Source organism: Acipenser ruthenus, chromosome 9 (assembly GCF_902713425.1).
Source record: "Acipenser ruthenus chromosome 9, fAciRut3.2 maternal haplotype, whole genome shotgun sequence".
NCBI lineage: Eukaryota > Metazoa > Chordata > Actinopteri > Acipenseriformes > Acipenseridae > Acipenser > Acipenser ruthenus.
Window position 1 is genome coordinate 26,668,059 of NC_081197.1, and position 22,330 is coordinate 26,690,388.

Below are 22,330 nucleotides of genomic sequence, written 5' to 3' on the forward strand. Positions count from 1 at the left end.
TTCTTTTGTGCGTGTGGATATACCTGCTAACCCCTTCACTTTTTGTCTGTCCATAGAGCACTGACGGGACGCTCCGGGAATACGTCGGAGGAGCGCGGACCCGGAAGTGCCGGACTGTTCACCGTAGTTCACCTCGTTTTGGATTGGGGAAGAACGGGCAGTGTTTTTGTTGAAACTACTTGTTTTGGTTTTTCGTTTTCATTTGGGACTGCACCTTTTTTTCCCTTTGTTTGGTCGGGTTACACGTTGTTGTGTATCCTGGCGCTATTATTGTTTGATTGGGTTACACATTGTTGTGTATCCCGGTGTTATTATTGTTGGGTTTTTTTGTGGCGAATTAAAAGCCGGGAGCATATACCAACAAACCTGGACTGGTCTGACGATTATTTACACCACACACTCAGCCAACTTGTCACACAGTGTTACTGCAAACACTTACAGAAGCAAATGAGACAACTGTGTGATTTTTATGTTTCATGCATAATTTATTGTATCGTATCGTTACCCTGTCGATACCCAGCCCTATACTGGTAATACCTTAAGTTTAAAAGCTTAAAGTCTCTCTCTTGGCAGCCATTTCCGGGTTTTTTTGTAACCAAGAGAAGATCAGCTTCTTCCACAGCTAGCCAATCAGAAGTGATAGGGGTGGCATGTAAACACTTACGCAATTCAGTTTTCAGAAACTTGATTGGCTCTCTATAAATACACCTGGAGTGTCTTTCTAGCAACAGAACAAACATAGGAAAAATAAATAAATAAATACTACTTGTCCGATGGGCAAAACATAATGGCAAAACTTTGTTTGTCACGCAAATCTTATAGTCCCGGTTGTCAGGTGATACGAATTGCACACCCCTTGATAGATTAGATAGATAGATAGATAGATAGATAGATAGATAGATAGATAGATAGATATATTGGTGCTGGGACGAACATGGGATTTTCATGTTCAGATATTCGCTCAGAATTAAAATATTTGTTAGTTTTCAAAAAGTAATAAAGCCATTATGTTGCTCAGAACGCTGGCAGAGACAGCACAGCAGCAGAGGCAGTGACTCCTGTGTGCGTGTGCCTTTATTTTACAGCAAGACGTGACACTATGTAAAATGTTGAAGTAGAAAAATATCCCAGGAGTAAAGAATACATTGTGTAGGCCTTACTTTACCCCAGTGAATTAACTACAAATCAAAGGATGCCAAATAGCAGTTCAAGTTAAACGTTTTTTTGTTTATTCCTAAAATAATTAGTACAGAAAGTTGACACCGCATTTTATTTATTTTTAACTTTTTTTTCATTCCTTGCCATTGCCGTTTCTTCAAAGAGAACAGTGGCCATAGACACGTTTTCATAAAGTAATAACATGAGGTTTACTTTTGGCTTTTTGTAACTGAACAAACAAACGAAAACTGAAATTTTAAAACACTTCAAAATAAAACAAACGTGGAAAACAAAGGGGAAAAAAAACTCAGTTTTGGTTCTCGTTTATTACATTCCACATAACATTTCCAGCAAGATGGGCACTGTTTAAACAAGGTATTTCAGAATGGCGTACATGCTCTAAAGCAGCACAACGCTTTTTGATCCAGAAGTCATTACATAAAGATCACTATGTGTGTGCGCGCATAATCTTGTTTGTTTACTTTTTGCTGTCTAAAATTTTTAAATAGTCTTGAGCTGCTGTGTTGATCCAATGTTTTTTTTTATATATAAATATATATTTGATTTCACCTATCACATGCAGCTCTTTTTCATTTGCCATTTTTTAAACTGTCACGCAACTTCTGTTGAGGCAGTAAATAAGTGCAAGGCATTTTTGTCATTACTGGCAAAAACAAACATCTGATTTTTGTATCCGAATACATGTCAAAATATATTCAATCGAATATTCAGATATTTGTCCCAGCACTAATATATTGTGATGAAGTGTGGGGCATTGTGGTCGAGGGCTGGTATTTTGGGCCGCGGATTATGCGTTTTAAGGAAATGTAGTCCTGCCGGTCTGGCGCAGCAGGACTTCAATTCCCAGGTGATTGTGTACTTGATACAACAGCTGCCTTCAATTAAACAATTGGGAGCCTTTTAAAAAGGGGCAGGGTCAACCTGTTGGTTGAGGAGAGCTGTGAGCTGTGAGCTGTGTGCTGTGTGCTGTGTGCTGTGTGCTGTGTGCTGTGAGCTGTGTGCTGTGTGCTGTGAGCTGTGAGCTGTGAGCTGGAAACAAGAACTGAGTCTTTTGTGCAAGGTAGGACTTAAGAGGCATGGTGTTTTGGAGCCAGTAAGCAGCTTAGCTGTCCAGACTCTTAGTAAGGGACACTTGTATAGTTAGTAATCCATAAAGGAGTTCTTTTGTTTGTTTATCTTGGATGTTTTTTTTAAGCACTGTAAATAATAAACACACAGGTGCCGTCCTGTTTAAACCACATTCCTGGAAGTTTGACTTTCTTTTATGCTAGAGGACGATGTAAAAGGTCCGGAGAACGTGACAAACATAACAAACATTTCCAGAGTTGTCACACATGGTGGAGAATGCGGGCAGCATATTAATTTGTCTGTGCATAAAAGAACAACTTTAGGAATATGAAGGAGTGTCTCAAGGCCCTGCTGCAAGGCACAGCAGCGCTGCAACAAATGGCTTCAACACAACAAGATGCAAACCGATTACTTCGGGAAGAGCAACAACGTACTGCACTTCAAGACCCAACAGGAACTAAAAGTGCTGACCCAGAAGCTGGATGAGATGACCAGGGAGGCGCCGCGTCCCTCTACATCTATCAGGGCCAGTCATTATATACAGAAAATGACTAACACCGATGATGTGGAGGCATTTTGGGCTTTTGATCAGACCAGAGAGGGAGCGATGGCCGACGGGACAGTGGGCTGGCTTGCTGGCCCCATTTCTGAGTGGGGAGTCTCAGAAGGCATATTACGACCTAGAGCCCAAGCTAATGACTACACTAAACGGTTCCATGACTGGGCATATCAACCAGAGAAACCTACAAGGTCACAGATGTTTCATCTAATACACTTGGCAAAAAACATGGCTACAACCCAAGGTCCGCACTGCTTCAGAAATCATCGAAAGGGTTGTGATGGATAATTTCCTGAGAGGTCTACCGCCACCTTTGCGGAAATGGGTTGGACAAGAGCAGCTGGTTGCACTTGTAGAGCGATACACCACAAAGGGCGAACTACTCCGAACCACTGGACCCCAGAACCCGAAGGCCCGGAGCGCCAACAAGTCCGGTAAGACTGTTCTTGGGTCGGGGGCGCCGAAGAACAACCCAGGGCTGTGAAGGGACTTGGTCACTATGGGGAAATGAACCAGGGGAACTTGTACAATAAATGTGATAAACCCGAAGGGGTTAAACCGTGGTCTTTTGGAAAACATGCGAAATGTTTTAGATGCCAGGAAATTGTCCTTTAAATGAACTAACCCATGCAATGTAATATGGGGAAAGGGGAGAGGAAGTATTCTTTGTTGACTTGCACAGATGTTACTGTTTTAATGGGGGTACAGTATGGTACTAAACATCTCTGTCAGATAACTGTGGAAGGAAACACAGCCAGGGCTCTACTCGATTCGGGAAGCATGGTGGCTGAACATTTAGTAGACAACACTAAATTGGATCAGTCCCGTAAACTCAGCATTACGTGTGTACATGATGATACCCGCCCATATCCGACTGCTGTAGTCCACATACAAACCATCGCCGTGTCTGTGGATTATCGAGTGGGCGTGGTACCGACTTTACCCTGTCACGTAATACTGGGGCAGGATTTTCCTAACTTTTTGGAGTTATGGGACAAAAAGGGTGAATTGGAACCACCTGATGGAAATGACGTGGCCGAGTTGGAGCTACAGAGTGGCGAGCTAGGGGAATTGTTTCCATTTGATGTGTGTGAGAAAACCCAGCTAGTGAAAGTTTTATTAGGAGAAGAACATGATCAAGAGATCCCAGGTACCTCCCATGATAATGACACTGACAGTGTCACTGAGATAAACTTACCGGAGGTTAACTCAGAGAATATTGCTACTGCCCAGTTAAGGGACCCCACTTTGAACAGTGCAAGGGAAGGTGTAAGCATAATAAACGAAACTCCTGTTAACCCGGAGATTCCCTTGTCCTACCCTCATTTTATACAAAAAAATGATTTGTTATATCGTTTAGAAAAAAACGGGGAAGATTTAACAGAACAGTTACTGGTGCTGCGTTCATATAAATGTACAGTACTGGATCTTGCCCATGGTCATGTTCTTGGAGGTCATTTGGGTATTAAGAAAACAAAGGACAGAATTTTGAGAAGGTTTTATTGGATAGGCGTACACACCAATATAGAACAACACTGCACGTCTTGCCCTGAATGTCAACAGACAGCCCCGTTTAAAGCTTTCCGGAGTCCTTTAGTGCCACTGCCAATAATTGAGGTGCCGTTCGAGCGAATAGCAATGGATTTCATAGGACCACTGGGGAAATCCACCAGGGGGCACCAACACATTTTAGTAATCTTAGACTAAGCCACTCGGTATCCCAAAGCAATACCTCTTCGCAACACTAGTGCTAAGACGGTTGCTAAAGAGCTCATGCTCATGTTTAGTCGTGTCGGTGTTCCAAAAGAAATACTGACTGACCAGGGGACTCCATTCATGTCTAAAGTCACTACTGAGTTGTGCAAGTTTTTAAAAATCAAACACTTAAAAACTTCTGTTTACCATCCCCAGAGTAACGGTTTCATTGAAAGGTTCAACAAGACTTTAAAATCTATGTTACGTAAAGTAATAGATAAAGACAGGAAAAACTGGGATTTTTTATTGCCCTACTTAATGTTTGCTGTCCGAGAGGTACCGCAAGCTTCGACAGCCAGGTAGAAGGAAGCCGGAACAGATATATCATGTAAACCTCTTAAAGGCGTGGAAAGACAGAGAGGTACTGGTCGCAGTTAATGATAACTTACCTCCCAAACCTAAGAACCCTGAACCCGCAGTAATGATTGCAGAAGGTTTGTCTAGTTCTCAGAAGCAGGAAGTTAGGGCCCTAGTTCTGAGAAATAGTGATATCTTTTCAACTAAACCGGGCAAAACAGATGTTATCAAACATGACATTGTAACAGAACCCGGGAAAAGGGTAACCTTAAAACCCTACCATATCCCAGAAGCCCGTAGGAAGACCATAGGTGAGGAAGTAAAAAAAATGCTAGTTTTGGGGGTAATTGAGGAATAAGACAGTGAATGGGCCAGTCCAATTTTGTTGGTGCCAAAGCCAGATGGGTTGCTCAAGTTTTACAATGATTATACGGCTCTAAATAAAGTTTCAAAGTTTGACGTTTACCCTATGCCCAGGGTTGATGAATTATTAGACCGGTTAGGAAATGCACAGTATCTCGCCACTTTAGATTTAACTAAAGGCTACTGGCAAGTACCACTCACTGAACGGGCCAAAGCCAAAACGGCATTCTCCACTCCTGAGGACATATTCCAGTACGTACTATCCTTTGGTCTTCATGGGGCTTCCGCAACGTTCCAGCGTTTAATGGATAAGATTTTAAAATCCCATAGGGAGTATGCCGCCGCCTATCTGGATGACGTGGTAGTGCACAGTACTATCTGGGACACACATTTACAGAAGGTTCAGGCTGTTTTAAACTCCATAAGAGTTGCTGGGCTAACTGCGAATCCAACCAAATGTACCATTTGGGGTACACAATTGGACGTGGGGTGATAAAACCCCAAATAGACAAGCTGGAGGCCATTAGGAATTGGCCTAGACCTGTCAATAAAAAATAGGTGAAGGCCTTCCTCTGTTTGGCTGGATATTATAGGCGATTCATCGCAGGGTTTGCCACAATCGCTGCTCCCCTTACAGATCTGACCAAAGCAAAAGGGCCACTAATGGTAAAGTGGAGTACGGAGGCTGAATCCACATTCCAAATTCTTAAAAATGCTCTGTGTTCACAACCCGTGTTAATCACACCTGATTTTAACAAAAGGTTTATTGTGCAAACTAACGCCTCTGAGGTTGGGCTAGGGGCAGTGTTATCACAAGAGGTGGAAGGCGACGAACACCCTGTTATGTTCTTGAGCAGGCAACTTAATCCACAGGAACAAAACTATGCAGTGGTAGAAAAAGAATGCCTAGCCATTAAGTGGGCACTGGAAACGTTAAGATACTATCTCTTAGGGAGGCAGTTTACATTTATTACCGACAATGCCCCTCTACGTGGATGCACCAAAGCAAGGAAAAGTATGCAAGGGTCACAAGGTGGCTCTTAAGTTTACAGACATTCAACTTTGTAATTGAACACAGAACTGGTGCAAAGCAGGGCAATAAAGACAGGCTATCCAGAGTTCACTGTTTGTTGTCCAGTGTCGCTCAACCCCTCGAGTCTGAGCTGCGGAGGGGGATGTGTGATGTGGGGCATTGTGGTCGAGGGCCGGTATTTTGGGCCACGGATTATGTGCAGTCTGTACCCATTTTAAGGAAATGTAGTCATGTCGGTCTGGAGCAGCAGGACTTCAATTCCCAGGAGGCCACAGAACCGATGGGCAGCCATTTTTGATGGCACAATTGTAAAATAGGTGATTGTGTAATAGGTGTAAAATAGGTGATTCAACAGCTGCCTTCAATTAAACATTTGGGAGCCTTTTAAAAAGGGCAGGGTCAACCTGTTGGTTGAAGAGAGTTGGAGAGTGAGCTGTGAGCTGTGTGAAAAGGGAAACAAGAACTGAGGCTTTTGTGCAAAGTAGGACTTAAGAGTCCTGGTGTTTTGGAGCAGGTAAGCAGCTTAGCTGCCTGGACTGTTAGTTAGGGACACTTACTTGTACAGTTAGTAATCCATAAGGAGTTAGGCTTTTGTTTGTTTATCTTGGATGTTTTTTTTAAGCACTGTAAATAATAAACACACAGGTGCCGTCCTGTTTAAACCACATTCCTGGAAGTTTGACTTTCTTTTATGCTAGAGGACAGTGTAAAAGTTCTGGGAAAAGTGACAAACGTAACAAACATTTCCAGAGTTGTCACAATATATATATGTTATGGACCGTTACCGAAATCGGGCAGTTTCCGAAATGCCCGGGCAGTTCATGAAGTGCGCAGCTGCGGTGGGCAGATGCCGAATTGCATCGAATTTTATATCATTTCGTCAACTGCCCACAGCCACCCGGGCTGATGACGAAGAAAGAGAGCCACCCATTGCCATGTTTATTTAAATAACTTAAACACTTTCTGACAACGTGGGGGAACGAGTCCAGAATAAAATGCAACAATATTTTATTGTATTCTTATTGCAGTAATGCAATACAGATCTCTGTGCAGAGTTCCGTTGAATGAGAGATCACTCAATATCAGCAAAAGACTAATAATCACAGTTTAAACGTGTAAAAGCCACCCAGTTAAAGTTACCTGAAACTCAGGAAGAACGCAGTGCCAAACAACTCATTTATCATAGCAATATTAATCGTATCTTGGGAATACAACTGGAACAGAGAGGAAGTGCTGCACAGATTAATAAAAGATGTCGCCAGTGAAGTTTGACCAGGATGCAGCTTCATGGAAATTTAATTTTAAAAGCATGATGTGGTAGATATGAACTCCTTTTTACGTTTGAGCTTCCGTATTTTTGCCTGTTTTATGATCTCTCATTCCAAAAAAAGCAACTCTGCACTGAGATCTGTATGCATTGCTGCATTAACAATACAATAAAACATTGCTGTATTTTATTCTAATCCCCCCCCCCACCTCACCCTATACCTAATCCATGATATAACCTGTGGATTGATATTTTGTTAAATTCAGTTGCTCTAAACTGCGTTGTCAGAAAGTATTTAAGCGATGTGCAGAGGTAAGAGGTAATTCACTCTTGTCAGAGGTAATTCACTCTTTATTAGTTGTATATTGTGTCTGTTAAAAATCTTTCTTCGCCATCAACCCAGGTGGCTGTGGGCAGTTGCCGAAATGAAAAAAAATATATATATATAGAATTTATGAAGTGTACATTTACCTTTTATGTCTGAGATTTTATCATAACTGCAGCCCTGTCAGTTGTTACCATAGACATAGACTGCATGCTTAACAGGTGGCCTGCATAGAATTGCTTTATACTACTGTATAAAACACAGGCATCTGCACTGCCTTCAATTGTAACCATCTTAGGGCTACTTATTTTCCATTCTTGGGAATAGCAAATTCCGTTTATCAGAAATGGCCAATTCTGTTTTTTCCCCCCACTTTCTATCAACGTATTAATAATTAAACATGGCATTTTAACAAATATAATGCCGATACTTAAAATAAATATTATTAAATACTGCTACAATTATTTATTTTTATTAAAGCCAAGTTTTTTAATAAGACTCTTGTTGCTATACTAGTAAGAAAAGCACCTGAAGACACTTCATACTTGTCATAATGTTTATAAACATCACTTGGCTCATTGCTGGCATTAAAATAAGCAGCAAAAACTAATTATATAACAGTTCCGAAAAACCAGTGTCAAGCACTGTTGTGAGAACCATGTTTATAGTCTTCCACTAACAATGTAGTTCAATCTACAAATGAAGGACTTTTGAAAAGACCTGTTTATCATATTGCTGGCATTATAATAACAATAAAAAATAGTAAACAGTTTAATAACAGTCTATTGACATGTGAGAGTAATCCTATGTACAGTACTCCACAAATTAAGTTTAGCAATTTACTGGCATTACAATAACCAGGATAAAATATGAAACTGATATATATAAAAAAAAGAGGTGTTGACTGACTTGTTGCACTAAAAACAGGTTCACTGCAGTGTATTACCAATTGTAAATTAAATAGCACCCCTTTTAATGTAAACGCATAATTAATCCTCCCAATCATTTCTTAGCTAATTCTGCCTTGTTATTTGCAAGACTTAACAAGAGGTGTGTCTCCTGACAATGTCTTTATGAAGCAAACGGTCTGTAGTGTAGTAACTACATCCTATACACAGAAAAGGAATGTATAGCTAGAAAAATAGCTTTGAGCTTGTTTCTTCATCATCACAGAAAATATAATTGAATTATGAAACGGTCATGGTTTAACATTGCGAATTATAGCTTTATTAAAGGCAGGTAGTATGGAAGGAAATAACTAAACAACAATTAGAATATGGGTAGGAGATTTCCTGTAACCTGATTGGTCAATCAGGAGGTCTTAAATCCCGATTAAGCCCGCCCGAATGTTAGTATTCAAACTTTGTTTATTACCGTTCCAAATCAATCTGCCTGAAAAAAAAAGTCCTGCAGACCTGTATTCACTTCTGATAGTATTGACCTTTTCCTGCTTGATGGAAGAAAATCTCTGTTCTTATTGTACACACACTCTGAACGAATTCTGTCACTGTCTACTTCCTAGCTGTCCTTACTGTAACTATTTAAATTTAGAATAGCAAATAAACTTTATGAACACAACAAACAGCACGATTACCAATAACACATTTTAAAAAAAATAGCCTAACAGTAAATACTGATACCTGGCTGCACAAATATGCACTCAAATCCTATTTTTTTTTTTTTAACACTTTAAAAAACACGAACAGCTGTGTGCAAGTAGAATATTTTAATTAAATACGATACTTTATTAAGTTGTCATTTATGCTGCAACTGGAAGTAGCCTACAGCGTCCACCACTTGGATTAAACCAAAGAGCCTGAACAGACCGCGGATGTTTTTTGAGAAAACCTCATTACTCATGGAATACTGAGGTAAATGCTTAGCAACCAAAACTAATTCTTCATAAAATCAGGATAAAACTATTAATTATTATTTTGTTTAACGTGTCCATATTCTAATAGCATTTGAGCCCTCAGGAGCGGACTTAATCATGTGGTAATGCCCTTTTTTTACGTTAATGTAATGCACGAGGTGGGCATTACCACACGATTAAGCCCGCTCCTTCGGGCTCAAATGCTTAATTAAACACACAAGTAATTTGGCTCACTTACTTCGGGAAAGCCCTGCCTTGAGCCCAGTACAAGTACCTTAGATCTATTCTTTTCAGCATAGAAGAATGCAGTGCATTGCCATTGCTGCCATCTTTTTTACTTTCTTGTTCTCTACGTGTTTACGACTGGCAATAAGATCTTTTAACAATTTGATCAATGGAATGACAGAAAAGCTTTAAGAATAGCATCCCACAATCCTTATATAGATAATCAGATTTGTTTTTTTATCTACTGTCACACTGCACTTTTTTGTTGGTGCAGCTGCCATGTTGCAACTTGCACAAAAAAAAATGCACATGGTATGTCTTCAATTACTATAGACTTAAATATACGTTCCCACTAGCCTCACCGCGTCGCCACAAGCGAAACGTTTTCCCGAAGTACGCCATGGTGGCGAAGGCTCTGAAAAATGTACTTGTGCAAGACTGCCAGCACATTCAACATGTGCTGGTAGATGAATCAATACAGACTGTTTAGTTTGATTTCATTTTGCCCAATGAAAGCTCTTTAGCTTGATCACGTAACATACGCATGCCTCAAACGTTGTGTTTGGTGGGATGACAGAGGCTCTAATTAGAAACAGTCAGCAGACGCCGCTGCTTGTAAAAAACTAACAAAAAAAAATACCACATGGCATCCAAACGGAAAAAAATGTTCCAAAAGATGAAGCCCAAGGAATACCAGTCACCCAAGTACATAAAAATAAAATATGACCGTGATACTAGTCACAGGGAGGTGAAGCAGTCTTGGTTTCAAACATACCCTCTGGTCACGAAAGAACATTTTCACATACGGCAAGCCAGAAACACGCAGCTTCAAGATCACAGCTAAGTCCCCCCCCCCCCGAAGTACGTGCATGTGCTCCCAATTTGATAAATAAATAGAAAAACAATGCTGGTTTAAAAATTGTTCTCTAAAAACATTGATTGTAAATGTAATTTTTAAAGTTTTATTATAAATAATATCTTTATTTTAATTTTATATTAAACATGTTTTTCAAAAGTGAATCCTAGGACTACGGCCATAAACACAGGGTTAAAGCTGCTTATATATCATTCAGTGCAGAGACCCGGGGTTTGGAATAAATGACTAACCTTGCTTTTAAGATTTTATATATTTTACAAAAGAATATATAAGTGCTACACGTTTATTAAAAAAAAAAAAAAAAAACACTGGTAAGTAAAGTTAGGAACTATTTATTTATGTATCTGCTTTGCTTGTTTTTTTTCCCCCTCAGAATTTACAGTACCAGAACGGCTGTTTTTATTTTATTTTTGATCTGATGAGATCAAATGCAGTTCAGGGAAGAAGAAAAAAAGATATTCAGAATATAGTGTAAAATTACATTGTCCAGAACTGTCAGCAGACAGTCTTTAAAAATAAATGTAGAAACAATTAAAAATTGCACTGTTACATTGGTGAGGAATAAAAAAAATAAGAGCGTTTGTGTGATTCGTAATTTTATTGGATACAGAGCTCCAGACTGGCAGGACATGATACAGGGAACAGTGGTGACTGAAGTTCTGTGCTGGAGACGACCTCATAATTGAAAGGAATAGTAAAAAAAGCCATGCATGATAAAAAGTAAAAAAAAAAATAATAATAATAATAACCAGCCTACAGAAGGCATTTACCCGCTAGATGCTTTCAAAACAAGACAAAATTGGCTGGAAAACCACCAATCTGGCAGCTCTGATCAAGAGGGAGTAGCCTAAAAGTCGCATACATTACCTATTAAATGTTACCTCAAGTTCAATGTACAAACAAAACCTGAATTCATATAATTTGTTTTAGAAAAATCTATATTGTAATTGGTGTTCCGGTACTTTAAGATGTAGGACTACACCTCTGTATGCAAGGTTGGTGGTACCGCCAGCATTTACTTCAGCCTTGCATAAACAACATACCGCAATGTTAGATGCTATACAGCCATCCTTTTTAGATTTTTTCATTAGGAAATTATTCCACACGTGACTTTGCTTTGCAGAATTTACACAACTCAAAATCTCTATGTGCTTCTGCCATATTTTCTTTTGTGTTCGCACTAAGAGTTCTCGTGGGAAATGATTATCTCGTGAGATAATAGTCGAGATTTTCCAGTAGACGTTTCCCTGAATCAGTTTAACCAGAAATATCGGTATTATCGCGCACCCCTAATTTTTACAGAGGGAAATCAGAGAATCAGCAGTAAGACAGTCGCAAATTTGCTTATGTTAATGCTTTACAAGAATGCGCTCAAAATGATAGTTTTACCTCGAGATGCTTGCATCTCAATTGAGGTTGATATTTATGATAACTTGCGAAAGTTAGTAAACTGGGTACGAAGGTTGTTGTCAGTTATTGCGAAAAACGCACGCATTTGAGCCTTAAGCCCTTGTTACACGAGTCAATTTACTGGCAACTTTTATCGCCTGCGACCAAATCCCGTGAGGATTGCCCGTGTAACAGCCCGGACAACGTATTGTCAACGTTCTGGCAACTGCGTGGCAACGCGATTGCTTGAGTGGACAGCAATCCTACTCCAAGCAACAGGTTCCAGGCAATATCCAATCAGAGCACTGGTGTGTGTCACGTGATTCTGTCTGCTACAGTGAAAACAACACTTGAAATGGAAACGAAAGCCGCAATTACCTGGACTCAGGAGAAAGAAATACTTCTCATAGAGTTTTATGAAGGTTGGTCAACACATCGTCATTTTGGTAGTGGACTATTTTGATAACAACCAATGCTGGGAGAGTTACTTTTAACAAGTTTTTAAAACTACTTAAAATCTTTGTCCAACTATCGTTAACTACGCCCGAACTGCACCTTTGTTCAGGTCTCTCCTTCTTAATATTAAAAATACCTTTGTATAAAAGACAGCAATAATAATAATAATAATAATAATAATAATAATAATAATAATAATAAATAATAGGGGAATAAAAACGTAGCTACTGTAACTCTGCTAAACCGATGTCCATATTATGTTATTTTGTTACCTTTTTTTAAACCGTTACTCCGCAGCACTGTGACAATATTACCATAAAAGGCCGTTTTTTATTATGACTGATATATATATATATATATATATATATATATATATATATATATATATATATATATGCTGCTTTTTGTAATGAAGGTGGATTTAATTATTCTAATTGACCTGTTTAGAGCACAAATTCCTCTGGGATCCGAGGGATGAACAATATTTTAGAAGAGGAAAACGAGAGGCAAAACTCTTTGAACTCGGTGCGATTCTAGGTGTTAATGGCACGGGAACAGCATATAACAGTAGGTATTTTACAGCATTTAAAGAAATTAAGAATTATCGTTCATATTTATCTGCGTGTAGTATTGTACGTTAAATTGAGTTTTACATATTTGGTTTATTTGCTTTTATTCTGTAAACATTACTACTTTATTATTATAATTATTAGTTGTTCAATTATTTAAAGATGACAGTAATACTAAATAGTTGTACTGATGCTTGGTATTTGTAAGTATATGACCTGAAAACCAGAACCACGTGACGTAGTTCTTAAATATGATTGGATATTGCTTGGATTAAAGGCAATTTGTATCGAATGCGAGTTAACTGTTAGTTGTATCGTGTAACAGGTCAAATCCCCCGCGGTGACGTCATAGGGCAGCAGTGTGGAGTAGTGGTTAGGGCTCTGGACTCTTGACTGGAGGGTTATGGGTTCAATCCCCGGTGGGGACACTGCTGCTGTACCCTTGAGCAAGGTACTTTACCTAGATTGCTCCAGTAAAAGCCCAACTGTATAAATGGGTAATTATATGTAAAAATAATGTGATATCTTGTAAGTCGCCCTGGATAAGGGCGTCTGCTAAGAAATAAATTATTTTATTATTATTATATAGGCAACACGTTGCTACAATTTATGTTGCCAGCGCATTGACTCGTGTAACAAGAGCCTTAGAGGGAACGCTGCTATACAGGGTTATTTAATAGACGCGACAGACAACTTTTTTTTTTTTTTTTTTTTTTTTTAAATCTCAAAAACATCTAGCTTCAGCTTTTCACTTCTTGGGATGCATTATGTTTGTATTTAAGGTTTCCATGTGAAAACAGCCCGAGACAAACACCCAGACTAAGTATAAAATACACTTCAGCCATTAACACCAGACAGAAGGATATCTACATCATCATATGGAAGGAAACGTAAATGGATGGAGACACATATGGATCACATTAGTTTACTGTAAAGCTACGTCTTAGTTGGTGCTTATCTTGGCGAGAGCCGAGTTCAAATCAGCATGAAGTTTTAACATCTACTCTCGTGTAATGGAAATCATGAAGCAGCAGTTATCTGAGAGCTGTCAGAATCAATCACATAAGTCTTTTGATTTATGTTATCCTATTAAAATTATTAGGAGATTAATAAGAAATGTCTACATTCAGCAAAGTGTGCAATGAGCTCCCAAAAATGCCAACACATTTAGCATATACAACCCTGCAAATATAAAGTCACTACTTAAAATGGTACTGAAATTCTTCATACTAGCTTCCTGTGTTACTGGTACTCTCACTGTTTTCCACCCAGCACAGAACATGCTGAGGTCTGATAATTGAACCACAAAGTGAAACATTGGGAATAAAGTGGGGGGGAAAGTCTTGACAACAAATACACTTTCACAGACGTAAACATTTTTGTGAAGAATAAAGGTATAACTGAATAACCTTTTATGTTTTTACCACCTGATATTTATAGAAATATAGGCCTAACTCATGAAAAAGTATTAAGATCAGAGTAAGTTAACAAAAGCAAAACCAGCTCGCTCTTGCCAGAGGTTCTAAAACGTCTAACAAATGGTGTGAAAAAGTTTAAAAAATAAAAAAAAAAACTAACAAAAAACTGTTGATGTTACCTGTAGCACATATAGCTATTTTGCAAAGAATATCATAGATATAAAGTGTTGAGGCCACACGCATGTGGTTACTCTCATGCAAAAATCTTTATTATTGTTACTGTTGGTGGTAACTTCATTAGCATGTTTTGGAAATGACTGCAGTCACATCAACATTACCACGAGGTTTGCAAAGTCACACCAACAAAAAAAAAAAAAAAAAAAAGAAATGCAATGACCGTGTACACATGCTGGGACACAGGAGTCATGTCCGAGTGCACATCAACGTGACAATGCACTGGACTGAAGATCATATACAATATTATTACGAACTACATTTAATATTTTTCTTTAATACGATTAGTTTCTGCTTAGCATGCGGTCACAGGAACTAACGACCAAAAACATGGGGATATGATAAAAACAGTACCATATAAAAATATAATCATGTACTATAATTGCTTTCCTGTTTTAATGTGAATATTAAAGGCTATTGTATTTATAATATTCAAATTGGTTATATTTGATTAGTTTTACCTAACAGTTTATAAATTATTTTAACACTGAAAAATTGCACATCTAAAGAAACAACAAAAATATATACCTGCTTTCTTTCGTGCCGTGGAAGTCCGGGGTGTCGAAGATTGTGTTACACTGATTATATTCCGGGCTTGCGATTTGTATGTATATATATATATATATATTTAAGAGTATTTATTGTGTTTTAATTACTTTGGAAATGGCTAGGTATTCTTAGTCCATTAGGGTTCCATCCTTCACAGCAAATAGCAGCAGCCTAATATTCCCGGTCCGTCTTTGCAAACAATTCGACAAAGAAACAACGACGAGAAAACAGATTAGTTCCCACTGCAGCCCCATAGCAAAAATCCTCCCATCGACATAACTGTGAAAGCCGTGGGATGAGTATTAGGAGGACACAGGGAATGCCAAGGTCAACAACACATAATAAGCAGGAGGCGGAGATCTTTGAAATTGCTGCAGAATAACTTCAGACCCGCAAAATGTAGTTTCGCTAAACGAACATCTATCTATCTATCTATCTATCGATATATATAAAAAACAGAAAAAGGTAGGTACATACAAATGTGAATAATTTAAAAAATATGTTATATCGAGACGTTTTGATTTTGCTCCTTTTTGTACAGATTTTATATATATATATATATATATATATATATATATATATATATATATATATATATAATGCACTGTAAAACTTCAATGAAACGCCTCCGGTATATAATGACCCGGTATATAATGTAACCAAGGCACTTGCAGGCCACAACCTAAAGTTTTTATAGTGGAAGAAAAAAGATATTGGGAGAGTATATGTTGTTTATTTAAATACAACAGTTTAGTTACTAGTTTTTTTTTTCTTCTGAATTTTGAGTGAGGACCTGTGTGGTTTTGTACAATGCAGATAAGTAGCTTTTTCTTTGCAACATTCAAATTCAGTATAAAAGAAAATAAGAAATGTAGCAATACCAGAACATTTGTTGTAGACACCATACTTAGTTTTAAATGTGCAACAAGGCTCCTTGCAAACCGCAGCCATATGAACTCGACACAACCCTCAACTCAACTACCAGTGTCAATCGCGTACTGTCTGATATAAACCTTGAAGTATTCCACTTACTTCAAATACAAACGTCAAATGCTTCTAAATACACCACAATGGATATTTAGGGTTTCTGGCTTTCAGGTTTTATTTCTGAGTGCTCCACATGTTGTAATTAGCATCATTAGCATCATCTCAGTTTCTTAATTTAATCATGGAAAAATGATCATGACAAAATAAGCTCAACTATTTTTCTATCTATACATAAAACAAAGACTTCCCAGATAGCATGCTGACGCTAGGCCAGCATTGACCCAATGTCATCAGAGACGTCAGCCCAATGTTGGCCCAACGTAATTTTGTCCATCGGTCCAACATTGTCTGCCAATGGTGGGCCAACATTGGGTCGATGGACAAAACTACGTTGGGCCAACGTCAGCATGCTACCAGGTTTGTATGCACAGTTTATGTTTGCAACATTACAACATGAATGACATTGCCCAAAGCTATAACGTATTGAATTTGAGAAAGAAAAAAAAAAGAAAAAACTAGTTTTGCATTCAACAGTGTTTATTAAGTTTATTTGTGTTCAAATATCTGTCTAGAATACAAAAAGATGGCTCAAACAATCTCTTAATCTTCTTCACTGTCACTGGCAGCACTAGCAGCAGCACTTGTAGCAGCATTTGTATCTGTAAATAATAAGAGAATTAATGAAGTAATTAATAAGACCCTCCACATTGGGTATTATCAGGCATTACACAGCCTACCTCTGTAAATGAGAACAAAGACCTACCCTTTCTTTGATTTTTATATATATATTATAGATTGAAATTGACTTCAAATGTCTTGTTGGTTGCAAATGTAATTATTTTTTGTAATGCTGTTACAAACATTCTAAGGGCATATACAGTACTAGGGATTATATATCGCTATCTCAGCCAATCGGAGTGCAAGTAATCTTTCCACTGAAGTATAAGTGACAGTAACAATTAATTAATTTAACCACTAAACATATTATATACCCTTGTGGTATAATATTTTTAAAAAAGCATTTCAATGGCAATGAAAAAGCAAAGTATTTAAGCAAAACATATTTGAACAGTACATTATGTTAAATAAGGGGAACTTATTGAATCGTTTTAAATTAATTTACTAATTAATAAAATATAAATATAATTCATGGGAGTATCATATATTTACATTTTTTTCTGACACCCCCCATCCCTGTCTCCACTGTACTTTAGCCAGCTCCTCATCCTGGACTCTGTGTCTGCCTCCGTGACAGAAGACTTCTTGGTTGCAGCTGGAAAAAAAAGAATGAAAGATTTAATATTTTACAGTATTTTTATACACACCAAAACATGTGTTAAATCTAACAGTTTGTTCAAACAAGGACAACACAATTCACGAAATGATGTTGTCACATGTTTGAACACCACTGTTAGATTTTTTTTGTAATACTTTACAATACATTTTACTATTTACTTCAAATATATTCTCTTGTACTTTTATTTCAGGAATAGAATACATGTGTGCTATATTATTATTTAGTGACTTTTTTTCATGAATGGCTATAACAATTTAATTGAATTTAATTATGTCACATTGATTTTGCATGCATTTCATTGGCTTTGACTTATGTACAACACTTAAAATGCCAGCAGCACAATTTACCTTTGATTACTCTCGCCAGTGCAAGGACAGAAACGGGGCTCTTGTTTCCCCGCCCCAGCCAGTTGTATCCTCTGGCCAGATTGTTGGTCAACACACGACTCATCATGCGCCTGATGATGTCGTCGGCTGATGCCACCAAGACTACAAATGTGTGTGATCTAGAATGAGATGTAAATGAAGGCAAATGTATATGTGTGTTACAACACTACTGCCATCACTTGAATAGTCATATGACATATCAGTCATAAAAGTTTTAAAATTTAATTTAAATCAAATTGTAGTATGTACTATAGCTTTGAGATGATGCAATAATAAAATCTTACGTATACAACATTCTTCAAAGTTCTAATGGCTTCCCTCCAGAAAAAAAAATCACTACTTATGACTTAGTTACCCTGTTTTCAGATCCTGTCACTTTACTTTTTCTGTGTCAACTTTCCTCTCTCTCTTTTACATAAGAAAATAACAGTTTCTGCTATTATAAATTCACAATAAACTATTATGAAGTTTCTGCTATTTCACCAACCCTGATGGCGAATTTATAATGGCAGCAGAGAGAAAAGGGGGGGGGGGGGGGTACTGCAACATGCCCACATTATAAAGAAAAGTAAAATCCCCAGCCTTTTTTTTGAGCATGTTTGATTTTTTCACCCATTTTTCTCCTAATATGGAATGTGCTAGTGCATTAGCAGAAATGAAGTCATGTGCCCAACTGATGCACTAGTTCTGAAGCAAAATGAACGTGCCAAACTGAGACATTAGCATACTTCTATAATCATTAGAAATTGAGCTGCAAAATATGAAAAAGTAAACAAACGACTACATGTGAAACACAAGGAAACTTGTAGTGATATTTTTTACACCTTTAAAATTGATATAATAAATGAACACCATAGAAAAACGCAACAATATGTACAGAAGTAATTATCAGGAATAATTATCGAAAAAGCTGAGAAAAAGATATAATTCAATAAGGACAGAAGCTTTTAGCATCTGTACTGCATTTTTTTTTGTTCAAAAACTATTAATGACAATGTATTGGTTATTATAATCTGAAAAGAAAAGGGCTTTGTTAACAACCGTACAACTGTCACATACTAGTGCCTTTTCTGTAGCCTGGTCCATTAACATCCTCTCCACTCTGTCAATATCCTCCTTGGTGGCAAGAGGAAACCGGAATTCGTCCAGATGCAGTCCCTTGATTTCTTCTAAAATGGTGAAGATCATCCTATCCCTGTCTATTTAATAGAACAAAAAATGCACATGTAATCTGTTTAACTACCCCCATTGCTCATTAAAAAGAGAACCATTATATGTAATGCACATATGTGCACATAGGAAAATAACTTTTTACAGACAGATACTGCAGTTGTAATAATACTGTAACCTTTTCATGATTTATTGTAGGGATGCAAAATAATTAAACGTTTAATTAAATATGTACCTGATAGAGGCACATCGCTGCTCTAGTCGCTGTCCCTGTTCCCAGTTCCAGTGTTATTGCTGCTGGTGTTGCTGTTGTAGTTCCTGTCATCACTGCTGATATTTCCATCTTCACTATTGCTGGTGTTCTTGCTGCTGCTGCTACTGCTGCGTGATGCTACTGTAGTTGGAAACAAAGGTGGAGTTGGCAACCTGTGTGAAGCGAGCAACAGTTGCTGGCAACATTATGCAACTTCCGGTAAGTCAGTCGGAGAGGGTCGAAAGCGTATTTCAAAATAAAAGTCCCAAATAATCTGCTAAAAGAATGCCTTACTGTATTTATCTTTATTTTTATTTATATTGCTTATTGTATTTCTATTTGTTTATATTTCTATTCTATTATATATTTTGTATGTAAAAATCTGTCATGTGTATATTTCATACATTTCTGAGAAAATTAAGGATTGTAACTCAGAAAAGGGTGGTAAATGTAATGAACAGACTCATAGTGAATAGAAAATGGGGTTGGTTGTGTCAGATTTACGTCACTGCTATTGTTGCTGGGGTTTTAGTGCCCGGGTGCTGAAAACATGACATTTTGGCTGGTAGGTTGTGTATTTCAGCCATTCCTGAAAAAATTAAGGATTGTAACTCAGTAAAAGGGGGTTAAATGTAATTAATTCACTCAAAAATAAAATAATGATTGTAACTGAAAACAATAGGGATTTTTTATTCCTTGTATGTTATTGTAACCCTGTTTAAGCTCCCTGTTGGTAGGTGGTAGTATTAGATTTTCTGACCCGGCTTATCGTTGACCTTGGGCTTTAAGAGCTGTTGTGCCAGGAATACCATGACTGTGCATGAAGGTCCGATACCTTTCAATATCTGAACACTTCCCCGCCACGTGCTCAGATCTGTGGTGTACTGATGGTGTACATCTTAGTGATGACTGTGGCATGCCTCTCCTTCCACAGCTCATGTGGTGTGCAGCTTACCAGCAACTGTTTGCTGCACAAGAGACCGAACCAGCAACAACAGGTTTGCAGAGCAAGAAACCTGGCCTCACTCCACGTGTGGTTGTGAGAGGGTCAGCACCAGTGATCAGCAGGTTTGCAGAGCAGTAAACCTCGACCTCTCTGCTGCCTTTGACACTGTTGATCACTCTATTCTACTATCATCTCTCGCTGACCTGGGGATCTCTGGCACTGCTCTGGCCTGGTTCTCCTCCTACCTCTCCAACCGCACTTGCCAGGTAACCTGGCGTGGAGCAACCTCCACACCTCACCCTCTCTTAACAGGAGTCCCCCAAGGGTCAGTCTTCGGTCCTCTCCTGTTCTCTCTCTCTACACCCGCTCCCTGGGCCCCCTCATCGCATCCTATGGTTTCTCATACCAATTCTATGCTGATGATGCTCAGATTTTCCTCTCCTTCCCCACCTCTGACTCCACCATCTCCTCCCGTATCTCTACCTGTCTGTCTGCTATTTCCTCCTGGGTGCACTCGCATCACCTCAAACCCAACCTCTCTAAATCTGACCTCCTTTTCTTTCCCTCCTCCTCCCCCTCCTCTGATCTCTCTATCTCTGTTCCTCTGGAATCTACCACACTCTCTCCCTCTTCCTCCGCTAAGGACCTCGGAGTCACCCTGGACCCCTGCCTCTCTTATTCCCAGCACATCTCCACTCTGGCACGCACTTGCCGATTCTTCCTGAGCAACATCTGAAGAATCTGACCCTTCCTCACCAACTACGCCACCCAGCTCCTGGTCCAGGCCTTGGTACTCTCCCGCCTAGACTACTGCAACTCCCTCCTGGCTGGCCTCCCTGCGTCCGCCACCTGTCCGCTCCAGCTCTTCCAGAACTCCGCTGCTCGCCTGGTGTTCTCTCTGTCTCGCTTCTCCCATGCAACTCCACTACTCCGCTCACTCCACTGGCTCCCGATTACCACTGGCTCTTGTACTAGCCTACAGATGCCTTGACCAGACTGCACCCAGCTACCTCCAGACCCTCATCTCTCCCTTTTATTATTATTATTGTTTATTTCTTAGCAGACGCCCTTATCCAGGGCGACTAACAATTGTTACAAGATATCACATTATACATTATTTCACATTATACAGATATCACATTATTTTTACATACAATTACCCATTTATACAGTTGGGTTTTTACTGGAGCAATCTAGGTAAAGTACCTTGCTCAAGGGTACAACAGCAGTGTCCCCCACTGGGGATTGAACCCACAACTCTCCGGTCAAGAGTCCAGAGCCCTAACCACTACTCCACACTGCTCCCTACACCCCCACTCGATCTCTCCGCTCCGCCTGCACTAGAAGACTGGCTCTACCTCCTCTACGCTCCCCTGCCTCCAGAGCCCGCTCCTTCTCCACCCTCGCCCCGCAGTGGTAGAATGACCTTTCTACAGATGTCAGGACTGCCCAGTCCCTGACCACTTTCCGGCGCCTCCTCAAGACCCACCTCTTTAGACAGCACCTGTAGAACTCCTCTGTTTTTCCACTGGGTCACATTTCACCCTTCCTTAAATGCGCTTTACTTACTCTTATCTGCCCCCTATTTTACTGTATTTAATCCTGTACTTCAGAGTACTATAATCTGCCAAGTGTTTAATCTGTAGTATTTTGTATTTAATTATATCCTGATGTAACTATCACTGACACTTATCTGCTGTATTATTGAATTGTATTTTGTCACACTTGTACTTGCTTGAACCAAAGTCATTGTATTCATCATTGTATTTATCTTGCTATTAATTGTATTATTACTTGCACTGTGATTCTTGAAATCTATTTGTTTACAATTGTAAGTCGCCCTGGATAAGGGCGT

The 22,330-nt window shown here is 38.8% G+C and overlaps 1 protein-coding gene and 1 long non-coding RNA gene across 2 annotated transcripts in view; both read right to left on the reverse strand.

Moving 5' to 3' along the window:
• LOC117405307 (1-acyl-sn-glycerol-3-phosphate acyltransferase gamma-like) overlaps positions 1-15,633 on the reverse strand; it is a 104,520-nt gene extending 88,887 nt beyond the window's left edge. The window contains exon 1 of the mRNA XM_034008260.3: positions 15,416-15,633. The gene's annotated coding sequence lies outside the window, so the exon portion shown is untranslated. The remainder of the gene's footprint in view (positions 1-15,415) is intronic.
• A 1,138-nt stretch (positions 15,634-16,771) lies between these two features.
• Positions 16,772-19,965, reverse strand: LOC131737903 (uncharacterized). Its single transcript, XR_009329466.1, has 5 exons — positions 19,512-19,965; positions 19,166-19,305; positions 18,068-18,225; positions 17,594-17,696; positions 16,772-17,082 (listed from the first exon to the last, which is right to left on the reverse strand). It is a non-coding gene; the product is annotated as an uncharacterized LOC131737903 (long non-coding RNA).
• Between the last annotated feature and the right edge of the window lie 2,365 nt (positions 19,966-22,330).